The sequence below is a fragment of the Mirounga angustirostris genome, unplaced genomic scaffold, assembly GCF_029215605.1.
Source record: "Mirounga angustirostris isolate CCGP_5_RB_7025 unplaced genomic scaffold, mMirAng1.0.hap1 SCAF_4, whole genome shotgun sequence".
NCBI classification, from domain to species: Eukaryota; Metazoa; Chordata; class Mammalia; order Carnivora; family Phocidae; genus Mirounga; species Mirounga angustirostris.
In genome coordinates this window covers 61,317,415-61,332,427 of record NW_026991712.1, presented here as the reverse complement: position 1 = coordinate 61,332,427, position 15,013 = coordinate 61,317,415, and the positions used below count along the sequence as shown (strand labels likewise).

Below are 15,013 nucleotides of genomic sequence, written 5' to 3'. Positions count from 1 at the left end.
TTCCAGGAGCATGGAATGTTTTTCCATTTCTTCGTGTCTTCAATTTCTTTCATAAGTATTCTTTAGTTTTCAACATACAGATCTTTTACTCTTTTGGTTAGGTTTATTCCTAGGTATCTTACGGTTTTTGGTGCAATTGTAAATGGGATTGATTCCTTGATTTTTCTTTCTGCTGCTTCATTATTGGTGTATGGAAATGCAACAGATTTCTGTATATTGATTTTATATCCTGCAACTTTGCTGAATTCATATATCAGTTCTAGCATGTTTTCTTTTGGATTTTCTACATAGAGTATCATGTCATCTGCGAAGAATGGAAGTTTTACTTCTTCCTTGCTGATCTGGATGCCTTTTATTTATTTTTGTTGTCTGATTGCTGAGGCTAGGACTTCTAGTGCAATACTGAACAACAGTGGTGAGAGTGGACATCCCTATCGTGTTCCTGACCTTAGGGGAAATGCTCTCAGTTTTTCCCCATTGAGGATGATATTAGCTGTGGTTCTTTCTTTCCTTCCTTTCTTTTTTTTTTAAAATATTTTATTTATCCATTTGAGAGAGAGAGACAGAGAGAGAGAGCATGAGCAGGGGGAGGAGCAGGGGGAGGGGCAGAGGGAGAAGCAGACTCCCTGCTGAGCAGGGAGCCCTATGTAGGACTCAGTCCCAGGACCCCAGGATCATGACCTGAGCCAAAGGCAGACACCCAAGTGACTGAGCCACCCAGGCGCCCATAGCTGTGGGTCTTTCACATATGGCTTTTATGATGTTGAGGTATATTCCTTCTATCCCTACTTTCTTTCTTTCTTTTTTTTTTTTTTTAAGATTTTATTTATTTATTTGACAGAGACACAGCGAGAGAGGGAACACAAGCAGGGGGAGTGGGAGAGGGAGAAATAGGCTTCCCGTGGAGCAGGGAGCCCGATGCGGGGCTCGATCCCAGGACCCTGGGATCATGACCTGAGCCAAAGGCAGACGCTTAACGACTGAGCCACCCAGGCGCCCCCTATCCCTACTTTCTTGAGGGTTTTTATCAAGAAAGGATGCTGTGTTTTGTCAGATGTTTTTTCTGCATCTATTGAGAAAGGATCATATGGTTCTTATCCTTCCTTTTATTAATGTGGTGTGTCATGTTGATTGATTTGTGGATATTGAACCACGCTGCAGCCCAGGAATAAATCCCTGTTGATCATGGTGAATAATCCTTTTAATGTACTGTTGGATTCGATTAGCTAATATCTTGTTGAGAATTTTTGCATCCATGTTCATCTGGGATATTGTTCTGTAATTCTTCTTTTTAGTGGGGTCTTTGGTCTTGGAATCAAGATAATACTGGCCTCAGAGAATGAGTTTGGAAGTTTTCCCTCCATTTTTATCTTTTGGAATAGCTTGAGAAGAATAGGTGTTAGTTCTTTAAATGTTTGGTAGAATTCCCCTGGAAAGCCATCCAGCCCTGGACTCTTGTTTGTTGGGAAATTTTTGATTGCTGACCCAATTTCTTTACTGGTTATGGGTCTGTTCAAATTTTCTATTTCTTCCTGTTTCAGTTCTGATAGTTTATATATTTCTAGGAATTTATCCATTTCTTCCAGATTGCCCAATTTGTTGGCATATAATTGCTCATAAAATTCTCCTATAATAATTGTATTTCTTTTTTTTATGACACATAATCTTATTTTTATTTATTTATTTATTTATTTATTTTATTCTTATGTTAATCCCCATACATTACATCATTAGTTTTAGATGAAGTGTTCCATGATTCATTGTTTGTGCATAACACCCAGTGCTCCATGCAGAATGTGCCCTCCTCAATACCCACCACCAGGCTAACCCATCCTCCCACCCCCCTCCCCTCTAGAACCCTCAGTTTTGTTTTTCAGAGTCCATCGTCTCTCATGGTTCGTCTACCCCTCCGATTTCCCCTGCTTCATTCTTCCCCTCCCGCTACCTTCTTCTTCTTCTTCTTCTTTTTTTTTTTTTTTTTTTAAATATTTTATTTATTTATTTGACAGAGAGAGACACAGCGAGAGAGGGAACACAAGCAGGGGGACTGGGAGAGGGAGAAGCAGGTTTCCCGCTAAGCAGGAGCCCGATGTGGGGCTCGATCCCAGGACCCTGGGATCCTGACCTGAGCTGAAGGCAGACGCTTAACGACTGAGCCACCCAGGCGCCCCTTCTTCTTCTTTTTTTTTCTTAACATATATTGCATTATTTGTTTCAGAGGTACAGATCTGAGATTCAGCAGTCTTGCACAATTCACAGCGCTTACCAGAGCACATACCCTCCCCAGTATCTATCACCCAGTCACCCCATCCCTCCCACCCCACCCCCCACTCCAGCAACCCTCAGTTTGTTTCCTGCAATTAAGAATTCCTCATATCAGTGAGATCATATGATACATGTCTTTCTCTGTTTGACTTTTTTTTTTTAAAGATTTTATTTATTTATTTGAGAGAGAGAGAATGAGAGAGAGCAAGCACATGAGAGGGGGGAGGGTCAGAGGGAGAAGCAGACTCCCTGCTGAGCAGGGAGCCCGATGCGGGACTCGATCCAGGGACTCCAGGATCATGACCTGAGCCGAAGGCAGTCGCTTAACCAACTGAGCCACCCAGGCACCCTCTCTGTTTGACTTATTTCACTCAACATAATACCCTCCAGTTCCATCCACGTCATTGCAAATGGCAAGATCTCATTCCTTTTGATGGCTGCATAATATTCCATTGTATATATATACCACATCTTCTTTATCCATTCATCTGTTGATGGACATCTTGGCTCTTTCCACAGTTTGGCTATTGTGGACATTGCTGCTATAAACATCGGGGTGCACGTACCCTTTCAGATCCCTACTTTTGTATCTTTGGGGTAAATACCCAGTAGTGCAATTGCTGGATCATATGGTAGCTCTATTTTCAACTTTTTGAGGAACCTCCATACTGTTTTCCAGAGTGGCTGCACCAGCTTGCATTCCCACCAACAGTGTATGAGGGTTCCCCTTTCTCCGCATCCCTGCCAACATCTGTCGTTTCCTGACTTGTTAATTTTAGCCATTCTGACTGGTGTGAGGTGGTATCTCATTGAGGTTTTGATTTGGATTTCCCTGATGCCGAGCGATGTGGAGCACTTTTTCATGTGTCTGTTGGCCATTTGGATGTCTTCTTTGGAAAAATGTCTGTTCATGTCTTCTGCCCATTTCTTGATTGGATTCTTTGTTCTTTGGGTGTTGAATTTGATGAGTTCTTTATAGATTTTGGATACTAGCCCTTTATCTGATATGTCATTTGCAAATATCATCTCCCATTGTGTCAGTTGTCTTTTGGTTTTGTTGACTGTTTCCTTTACTTTGCAAAAGCTTTTTATCTTGAAGTCCCAATAGTTCATTTTTGCCCTTGCTTCCCTCGCCTTTGGCGATGTTTCTAGGAAGAAGTTGCTGCGGCTGAGGTCAAAGAGGTTGCTGCCTGTGTTCTCCTTTAGGATTTTGATGGACTTCTGTCTCACATTGAGGTCTTTCAACCATTTGGAGTCTATTTTTGTGTGTGGTGTAAGGAAATGGTCCAGTTTCATTCTTCTGCATGTGGCTATCCAATTTTCCCAACACTGTTTGTTGAAGAGACTGTCTTTGTTCCATTGGACATTCTTTCCTGCTTTGTCAAAGATGAGTTGACCATAGAGTTGAGGGTCCATTTCTGGGCTCTCTATTCTGTTCCATTGATCTATGTGTCTGTTTTTGTGCCAGTACCATGCTGTCTTGATGATGACAGCTTTGTAATAGAGCTGGAAGTCCGGAATTGTGATGCCGCTGGCTTTCCTTTTCTTTTTCAACATTCCTCTGGCTATGCGGCGTCTTTTCTGGTTCCATACAAATTTTAGGATTATTTGTTCCATTTCTTTGAAAAAAGTGGATGGTATTTTGATGGGGATTGCATTGAATGTGTAGATTGCTCTAGGTAGCATTGACATCTTCACAATATTTGTTCTTCCAATCCATGAGCATGGAACGTTTTTCCATTTCTTTGTGTCTTCCTCAATTTCTTTCATGAGTATTTTATAGTTTTCTGAGTACAGATCCTTTGCCTCTTTGGTTAGATTTATTCCTAGGTATCTTATGGTTTTGGGTGCAATTGTAAATGGGATTGACTCCTGAATTTCTCTTTCTTCTGTCTTATTGTTGGTGTATAGGAATGCCACTGATTTCTGTGCATTGATTTTATATCCTGCCACTTTACTGAATTCCTGTATGAGTTCTAGCAGTTTTGGGGTGGAGTCTTTGGGGTTTTCCACATAAAGTATCATATCATCTGCAAAGAATGAGAGTTTGACTTCTTCTTTGACGATTTGGATGCCTTTGATTTCTTTTTGTTGTCTGATTGCTGTGGCTAGGACTTCCAATACTATGTTGAATAGCAGTGGTGATAGTGGACATCCCTGCCGCGTTCCTGACCTTAGGGGGAAAGTTCTCAGTTTTTCCCCATTGAGAATGATATTCACTGTAGGTTTTTCATAGATGGCTTTTATGATATTGAGGTATGTACCCTCTATGCCTATACTCTGAAGAGTTTTGATCAAGAAAGGATGCTGTACTTTGTCAAAAGCTTTTTCTGCATCTATTGAGAGGATCATATGATTCTTGTTCTTTCTTTTGTTAATGTATTGTATCACATTGATTGATTTGTGGATGTTGAACCAACCTTGCAGCCCAGGGATAAATCCCACTTGGTCGTGGTGAATAATCCTTTTAATGTACTGTTGGATCCTATTGGCTAGTGTTTTGGTGAGAATTTTTACATCCATGTTCATCAGGGATATTGGTCTGTAATTCTCCTTTTTGATGGGGTCTTTGTCTGGTTTTGGGATCAAGGTAATGCTGGCCTCATAAAATGAGTTTGGAAGTTTTCCTTCCGTTTCTATTTTTTGGAACAGTTTCAGAAGAATAGGTATTAATTCTTCTTGAAATGTTTGGTAGAATTCCCCTGGGAAGCCATCTGGCCCTGGGCTTTTGTTTGTTGGGAGATTTTTGATGACTGCTTCAATTTCCTTAGTGGTTATAGGTCTGTTCAGGTTTTCTGTTTCTTCCTGGTTCAGTTTTGGTAGTTGATACATCTCTAGGAATACACCATTTCTTCCAGGTTATCTAATTTGCTGGCATAGAGTTGCTCATAATATGTTCTTATAATTGTTTGTATTTCTTTGGTGTTGGTTGTGATCTCTCCTCTTTCATTCATGACTTTGTTGATTTGGGTCATTTCTCTTTTCTTTTTGATAAGTCTGGCCAGGGGTTTATCAATCTTGTTAATTCTTTCAAAGAACCAGCTCCTAGTTTCGTTGATCTGTTCTACTGTTCTTTTAGTTTCTATTTCATTGATTTCTGCTCTGATCTTTATGATTTCTCTTCTCCTGCTGGATTTAGGCTTTATTTGCTGTTCTTTCTCTAGCTCCTTTAGGTGTAGGGTTAGGTTGTGTACTTGAGACCTTTCTTGTTTCTTGAGAAAGGCTTGTATTGCTATATACTTTCCTCTTAGGACTGCCTTTGCTGCATCCCAAAGATTTTGAATGGTTGTGTTTTCATTTTCATTGGTTTCCATGTATTTTTTTAATTCTTCTTTAATTTCCTGGTTGACCCATTCATTCTTCAGTAGGATGCTCTTTAGCCTCCATGTATTTGAGTTCTTTCCGACTTTCCTCTTGTGATTGAGTTCTAGTTTCAAAGCATTGTGGTCTGAAAATAGGCAGGGAATGATCCCAGTCTTTTCGTACCGGTTGAGACCTGATTTATAACCTAGGATGTGATCTGTTCTGGAGAATGTTCCATGGGCACTAGAGAAGAATGTGTATTCCGTTGCTTTGGGATGGAATGTTCTGAATATGTCTGTGAAGTCCATTTGGTCCAGTGTGTCATTTAAAATCTTTATTTCCTTGTTGATCTTTTGCTTAGACAATCTGTCCATTTCAGTGAGGGGGGTGTTAAAGTCTCCCACTATTATTGTATTGTTGTCGATGTGTTTCTTTGCTTTTGTTATTAATTGCCTTATATAATTGGCTGCTCCCACGTTAGGGGCATAGATATTTACAATTGTTAGATCTTCTTGTTGGATAGATCCTTTAAGTAGGATATAATGTCCTTCCTCATCTCTTATTATAGTCTTTGGTTTAAAATCTAATTTGTCTGATATAAGGATTGCCACCCCAGCTTTCTTTTGGTGTCCATTAGCATGGTAAATGGTTTTCCACCCCCTCACTTTCAATCTGGGGGTGTCTTTGGTTCTAAAATGAGTCTCTTGCAGACAGCATATCGATGGGTCTTGTTTTTTAATCCAGTCTGATAGCCTGTGTCTTTTGATTGGGGCATTTAGCCCATTTAAATTCAGGGTAACTATGGAAAGATAGGAATTTAGTGCCATTGTATTGCCTGTAAAGTGACTGTTACCATATATTGTCTGTGTTCCTTTCTGGTCTGTCTTGCTTTTAGGGTCTCTCTTTGCTTAGAGGACCCCTTTCAAGATTTCCTGTAGGGCTGGTTTTGTGTTTGCAAATTCCTTTAGTTTTTGTTTGTCCTGGAAGCTTTTTATCTCTCCTTCAATTTTCAATGACAGCCTAGCTGGATATAGTATTCTTGGCTGCATATTTTTCTCATTTAGTGCTCTGATATATCCTGTCAGTCCTTTCTGGCCTGCCAGGTCTCTGTGGATAGGTCTGTTGCCAATCTAATGTTTCTACCATTGTAGGTTACATATCTCTTCTCCCGAGCTGCTTTCAGGATTTTCTCTTTGTCTATGAGACTCGTAAGTTTTACTATTAGATGTCGGGGTGTTGACCTATTTTTATTGATTTTGGGAGGGGTTCTCTGTGCTTCCTGGATTTTGATGCCTGTTTCCTTCCCCAAATTAGGGAAGTTCTCTACTATAATTTGCTCCATTATACCTTCTGCCCCTCTCTCTCTTTCTTCTTCTTCTGGGATCCCAATTATTCTAATGTTGTTTTGTCTTATGGTATCGCTTATCTCTCAAATTCTGCCCTCGTGATCCAGTAGTTGTTTATCTCTCTTTTTCTCAGCTTCTTTATTTTCTATCATTTGGTCTTCTATATTACTGATTCTCTCTTCTGCCTCATTTATCCTAGCAGTTAGCGCCCCCATTTTTGATTGCACCTCATTAATAGCCTTTTTGATTTCTACTTGGTTAGATTTTAGTTCTTTTACTTCTGCAGAAAGGGTTTCTCTAATAACTTCCATATTTTTTTCAAGCCCAGCTAGTATCTTTAAAGTGATGATTCTGAACTCTAGATCTGACATCGTACTAATGTCCATATTGAGTAGGTCCCTGGCAGTCGGTACTACCTCTTGTTCTTTTTGTTGAGGTGATTTTTTCTGTCTTGTCATTTTGTGCAGAGGAGAATAGATTAATGAGAGAACAAAATGCTAGCAGAGTAACAATGTCCCCAGAAAATATACTCTAAACAGATCAGAAAAGACCTGAAGTAGTGGAAAAAGAAATGGAAAGAGAGAAAAAAGAAAAAGAAAAAGATAAAAACAAAAACAAACAAAACAAAACAAAAACAACAACAAAAAAACCAGAATGTGATCAAATATGATCAGGCTGGTATATAGATCAGTGCCATACACTAGATTTGGGGTGTATTTTGGTCTTTTAGAAGAAAGTGCCTCCCAAAATTTTAAAGAAAGAAAAACTTATATATGTACAAAAATAAGGGTTGATATGATGAAGGGATGGAATATGACTGTAAAGATGGAAATTATAAAAAATTTTATAAAAGGAATTGATAAGAAGTTGTTTGAAAAAAGAAAGAAGAGGGCGCCTGGGTGGCTCAGTTGGTTAAGCGACTGCCTTCGGCTCAGGTCATGATCCTGTAGTCCCTGGATCGAGTCCCGCATCGGGCTCCCTGCTCGGCAGGGAGTCTGCTTCTCCCTCTGCCCCTCCCCCCTCTCATGTGCTTGCTCTCTCTCATTCTCTCTCTCTCAAATAAATAAATAAAATCTTAAAAAAAAAAAAAAGAAGAGGATTTAAAAAAAAAAAAGAAAAAAAAGGGAGAGAATGAGATCAGGCAGGGGAATAGAAAACACCATATACTAGAGATTTAGTGTATATTTTAATCTGTTAGAAGAAACTATCTCAAAATTTTAAAGAGAGAACAACTTATATATATATGCCAAAAATACAGGTAACTACTATGAAGGGATAGAATATGACTCTAAAAATGAAAAATAAAAATGTTTTTTTAAAAAAGGGATTGATAAGATGTTGGTTGAAAAAGGGAAAAAGAAAAATTCAAAAAAAAAAAAAGACAGTTAAAAAAAATTAACTTTGAAAGACTAAAGAATCATGATAAAAAAGCCATGAATTCTATGTGCAGTAGTCCCCTAGCGCTGGAGTTTTGCCGTTCTCATTGATCGGTAAACTTGGTCTTGGCTGGCTGTTCTCGCTGATCTTCTGGGGAGGGGCCTGTTGCCGTGGTTTCCAAATGTCTTTGCCGGAGGCGGAATTGCCCCGCCCTTGCCCCCTCCTGGCTAAGTAATCTGCTCAGGTTTGCTCTCCAGAGCTTTTGTTCCCTGGGAGCTTTTCGTGCAGCTTTGGAGGCGGAGAGTGAAAATGGTGGCCTCCCAATCTCTGCCCCGGAGGAGCCGAGAACTCGGGGACCCGCTTCTCAGTGAGCCCCCAGAGAAAAGCCGTCAGTCACTCCCGTTTCCCCGGTCTCTGGCCGCACTCCGTGCTCACCCGGCCTGTGACCGCACGTTTCTATCTCTGGCACCCGACCCCGTGTGGAGTCTCCAAACCCAGCAGATCCCTGCAGTGCACTCCCGCGTGGCTCCTCCCGGGGGAGGAAGGTGAGTCTCCCCGGATCTGCCGCTTGTTGGGTCCCTGCTGGAGGAGCAGTGGCCCAACTGTGCCGCGAATCCCGGTTTATGGCAACCCCGAGCTGAGAGCCCGCGCCTGGGCTCCGCCTCTGCAGCCGGCTTCCCTGCTCCGATACCTGGGAGCTCTGCCACACTCAGGCACCCCCGGTCTTTCTGTGACCCCGAGGGTCCTGAGACCACACTGTCCCGGAGGGTTCCACCCCCCGCTTAGCCACCAGAGTGACGTCCCTCAGCAGACAGACTTTTTTTTTTTTTTAAGATTTATTTATTCATTTGAGAGAGCGAGAATGAGAGAGAGTACATGAGAGGGGGGAGGGCCGGAGGGAGAAGCAGGCTCCTCACTGAGCAGGGAGCCCGATGCGGGACTCGATCCCGGGACTCCAGAATCATGACCTGAGCTGAAGGCAGTTGCTTAACCAACTGAGCCACCCAGGCGCCCCAGACTTTTAAAAGTTCCGATTTTGTGCTCCGTGGTTCTATCAGTTGCCAGAAGCGGCCGACGGAGGCCCCTCCCCCGCCGTCTATCCTCCCGAATATCGCCTCGGATTCACTTTTCCGCACGTCCTACCTTCCAGAAAGTGGTCGCTTTTCTGATGAGAGAGTTGTTGCTATTCTTTTCTTTGATCTCCTATTGAGTTTGTAGGTGTTCAGAATGGTTTGATCCCTATCCAGCTGAATTCCTGAGAGGAGATGAAATCCAGGTCTCCTACTCCTCCGTCATCTTGCTCCGCTCCCTAATAATTGTATTTCTTTGGTGTTGGTTGTTATCTCTCCTCTTTCATTTGTGATTTTATTTACTTGGGTCCTTTATCTTTTCTTTTTGATAAGTCTGGCTATGCATTTATCAATTTTGTTAATTCTTTCAATGAACCAGCTCCTGGTTTCATTGATCTGTTCTATTGTTTTTTTTGAAACCTGGGATTGTGGTGCCTCCAACTTTGTTCTTTCTTAAGATTGCTTTGGCTGTTCAGGAGCCTTTGTGGTTCCATACACATTTTAGGATTATTTGTTTTAGTTCTGTGAAAAATATGGTTGGTATTTTGATAGGAATTGCACTGAATCTTTAGATTGCTTGGGTAATATGGACATTTTAACAATATTTGTTCTTTCAGTCCACAAGCATGGAATATCTTTCCATTGTGTTTTCTTCAATGTCTTATAGTTTTTAGAGTAAAGGTTAAATTCACCTCCTTGGCTAAATTTTATTTAGGTACTTTATTCTGTTTGATGCAGTTGTAAATGGGATTTTTTAAAAAAAATTACTCTTCCTGCTAGTTTGTTGTTAGTGTGTAGAAATGCAACACATTTCTGTATGTTGATTTTGTATCCTGCAACTTTACTGAATTCATTTATTGGTTCTCATAGTTTTTTGGTGGAGTCTTTAGGGTTTTTATATATAATATCATGTCATCTGCAAGTAGTGACAGTTTTACTTTTTTCTTACCAATCTGGATGCCTTTTACTTCTTTTTTCTTGTCTGGTTGCTGTGGCTAGGACTTCTGGTAATATGTTGAATAGAAGTGATGAGAGTGGATATCTTGTCTTGTTCCTGATCCTAGAGGAAAAGCTCTCAGTTTTTCACTATTGAGTATGATGTTAGCTTTGGGTTTGTCATATATGGTTTTCATTATGTTGAGGTATGTTCCCTTTATGCCCACTTTGTTAGAGTTTTTATCATGAATGGATGTTGTACTTTGTCAAATGCTCTTTCTGCATCTTTTGAGATGATTATGATTTTATTCTTCATTTGTACTTATTTTTACATTTTTATTATTATTTTTTAAAGATTTTATTTATTTATTTGACAGAGAGACAGTGAGAGAGGGAACACAAGCAGGGGTAGAGGGAGAGGGAGAAGCAGGCTTTCCCCCGAGCAAGGAGCCTGACGTGGGGCTCGATCCCAGGACCCCGGGCTCATGACCTGAGCCAAAGGCAGACGCTTAACAGACTGAGCCACCCAGGAGTCCCTAAATAAAATCTTAAAAAAAAAAAAAATTTATTCCTTTTATTTTTTTTTGTCTTACCTCATTCTCTCTCTCTAGGTCTTCCAGTAAAATGTTGAAGAGATGTGATGACAGCGACATTTTCAGTTTGTTCCTGATCTCAGGGATAAAGTGTTGAATGTTTTACCATTAAGTTTGATGTGACCTGTAGGGTCACATCACACTTCTTCCATACTTGTTTGAACAAGTGAATTGGATGGAGTTAACGTGTAGATTTTTGAGAACAAATTAGATTTCTTTGATACAGATCTATTCAGATTTTCTATTTGATTTTTTGTCAGTATTAGTAAGTTGTGTTTTTCAGGAAATTTTTTCATTTTGTCAGAGTTGTTCAGTTTATTGGTATAAAGTTGTTCCTGATATTCCCTTGTTATAGTTTTGATCTCTATAGGATCTTTAGTGATGTCACCTTTTTTATTCTTGATATTGGCATTTTGTATTCTCTAACCTTCTTTCTCCTCCCTACTCCTCAGCAATCTTTTTTGAGGTTTATCAATTTCTTCTTAAGCCTTTTCAAAGAACCAAATTTTGGCTTTGTTAATTTTTTTCTATTCCTTGTCTCTTATTTCATTTTTTGCTTTTATCTGTATTTTCTTCTTTCTATATACTTAGAGCTTACTTTCTTTTTTCTACTTCATTTCTATGGAAACCTATATTATTACTATTAACCCTTCCTTCTTTTCTAATAAAAGCATTTAAGCTATAAAAATTTTCCAAACCCTTGAATTAGCTATATTCCAGACATTTTGATATGTTGTGTTTTTTTTTTTTTTAAAGATTTTTATTTATTTATTTGACAGAGAGAGACACAGCGAGAGAGGGAACACAAGTAAGTGGAGTGGGAGAGGGAGAAGCAGGCCTCCTGCGGAGCAGGGAGCCTGATGCGGGGCTCGATCCCAGGACCCTGGGATCATGACCTGAGCTGAAGGCAGACGCTTAATGACTGAGCCACCCAGGCGCCCCGATATGTTGTGTTTTTAAATAAACACAATGATGTAAAAACACAACACATCATTATCCATCAGTTCAAAAAATGGTTGTTCCTTCTTTGTGATTTCATCTTACACCCAAGTGTTAGGGTGTATTTAAAAATTTTTTCAGGTGTTCACGTCCTTTGTAGATATTTTGATATTGATCTCTAATTCCGTTATGATCAGCTAACATACTTTTAACATTTCAATCTCTTGTCATTTATTTTGGTTCGTTTTATTGCCCAACATATGGTCCATCTTTATGATTTCATATATAATTGAAATATATGTTCTGTGGTTGGTTGTTGTAGTATTCTATAAATGAAATTTAGTAAATGTAGTTGATAGTGTCATATAGAGATTTTACATTCTTAATGATTTTTTGCTCTGTAATTTAGTTATGTTGGAACAACTGGGTAGCAATTTGGGGAAAAAAAGCCTATGTAAATTATAATTGGACCTTCATATGCAAGTCAGGCTAAGCCCATACCCTAGCATAGCACATGATCTTGAAAAGGGTTTAGCCTATTCTGTGATGAAGGTGAAATCTTTAGAAATAGCTTGATAGAAACATAGAGTTGGGTATTGGGAAAACTTTAAAATGTTGCAGTTTATGTCTTCAGCCTCCCAGTCTTAATGTGACAAAATATGGGTTCTAATTCCTCCTAGACAGAACATCTGAAAGGATAAATTGGAAGAGTTTTGTTTTCAGAGTAGCCCTACTCCCCCACCCCTCTAAATTCAAACCACAAGGATAAGAAAAGAATTTTTTGTCTGTATGCCATATAAAGACCACAGATTGTAGAAATACACACCAGAATAGAAGTAAGAGGAAATAATAGCAAGTATATGCAGCATAAGAACAATAAAGTTTTGATTAACTTCAGAGTTGGGATAATTTAAGATTGCATGTTATGGATTATACTTCCAGGTAAGGTACCAGACCCCAGGATAAATTCCAACTGAATCAAATATTTAATATAAAAAAGCAAAAAAAAAAAAAAAGTACTATAAGAAAACATGGGAGAATTCCTTTATAACCTTGGAATCAGGAAAGATTTTCTAACCATAACTCAAAACCCATAAACTATAAAAATTATAGATTTGACCTATAAAAAATCCATGTCAATAAACAAAAGCAGAAATTCCCCAAGTAAACAAAAACAAAAGCAAAGCAAAAAGCAAAGCAACATTAACAGGGAAAAACATTTGCAACTTATAACCAACAAAGGGCTAGTTTTCTAATATTTAAAGAGCTTCTAAAGTCAAAAGTAAAAGAAACATATATTAGAAATAGAATAAAAAATGGGAATTTTCAGTAGAAGAGTGGGAAAAGAATAAGGTAGTGCATTAAAAAGGAAATGCAAGTGGCTTTTAAATTGTGTGAAAGAAGCTAAGCCTTGTTCATAATTTTAAAAAATGTTAATTAAAATTTCACTGATATATTGTCACTTGCCAGATTGGCAAAAATCCAGGTGATAATATACTCTCTTGGAAAGGCATGGGAAAGCAGGTCTCTCATACTTTGTTGATGGTAGTATAGATTGGTACAATCCCTGTGGAGGGCAGTTTGATTATATTTCAGATGCATATACTTTCAGGCCAGAGGTTTCTTTTCTGGGAATTTATCATACTTGCATACATGTAAAATGACATATGTACACAATTTTTCAGTCATAGCAATTTTTTTGTAAAAGTGAAAAAATGGAAACAGTTTAAATGTCTGCTGGTAGAGTTTATGGTATATCCAAGGCAATGGCATACATAGCTATTACAAAGAATGTTAAGTACTTTATGTACTGAAATGGAAAGATCTCCAAGATGTATTTTTTTTCTGTCCAAGTTTTTATTTAAATTTCAACTAGTTAACATACAGTGTAATATTAGTTTCAGATATAGAATTTAGTGATTCATCACTTATATATAACACCCAGTGCTCATCACAAGTGCCCTCCTTAATACCCATCAGCTGTTTAACCCATCCCCCTTGCCCACCTCCCCTCCAGTAACCATTAGTTGGTTCTCTATAGCTAAGAGTCTGTTTCTTGGCTTGCCTCTCTTTTTTTTCTCCCCATGTTCATTTGTTTTGTTTCTTAAATTCCACATATGAATGAAATCATATGGTATTTGTCTTCCTCTGACTGACTTATTTCACTTAGCCTAATACTCTAGCTCTATCCATGTTGTGGCAAATGGCAAGATTTCATTCTTTTTGATGGCCAAGTAATATTCCATTGTATGTATATGTGTATATACATTTGGGCTTTTTCCATAATTTGGCTATTGTTGATAGTGCTGCTGTAAACATCGGGGTGCATGTGTCCTTTCGAATCAGTGTTTTTATATCCTTTGGGTAAATACCTAGTAGTGTAATTGCTGGGTTGTAAGGTAGTTCCATTTTTACCTTTTTGAGGAACCTCCATACTGTTTTCCAGAATGGCTGTACCAGTTTGCATTCCTACCCGTAGTGTAAGAGGGTTCCCCTTTCTCCATATCCTCACCAACACCTGTTTCCTGTGTTATTAATTTTAGCCATTCTGACTGGTGTGAGGTGATATCATTGTAGTTTTTATTTCCCTGGTGGTGAGTGATGTTGAGCGTCTTTTCATGTGTCTGTTAGGCATGGATGTCTTCTTTGCAGAAATGTCTATTCATGTCTTTTGCCCATTTTTAAATTGTATTAGTTGTTTTTTTGGGTGTTGAGTTTGGTAAGTTCTTTATGTATTTTGGATACTAACCCTTTATCAGATATGTCATTTGCACATATCTTCTCCCATTCCGTAGGCTGCCTTTTAGTTTTGTTGATTGTTGCCTTCGCTGTGCAGAAGCTTTTTATTTTGATGAAGTCCCAATAGTTTATTTTTGCTTTTGTTTCCCTTGCCTCTGGAGATATATCTAGAAAGAAGTTGCTATGGCTGATGTCAAAGAGGTTACTCCCTGTGTTCTCCTCTAGAATTTTGATAGATACCTGTCTCACAATTATGTCTTTAATCTGTTTTGAATTTGTTTTTGTGTATTATGTGAGAAAGTGGTCCAGTTTCATTCTTTTGCATGTTGCTGTTCAGTTATTCCAACACCATTTGTTGAAGAAACTGTCTAAGAAGTATTTTTAAGTGAAAAGACAGGTGCAGACAGTGGTTATGATATGCTACAATCTGTGTAAAAGAAGGCGG

At 38.9% G+C, this 15,013-nt stretch overlaps 1 protein-coding gene across 7 annotated transcripts in view; it reads left to right on the top strand.

Moving 5' to 3' along the window:
• XKR9 (XK related 9) overlaps window positions 1-15,013 on the top strand; it is a 93,105-nt gene that overhangs the window by 61,035 nt on the left and 17,057 nt on the right. The gene's annotated exons all lie outside the window — the stretch shown is intronic.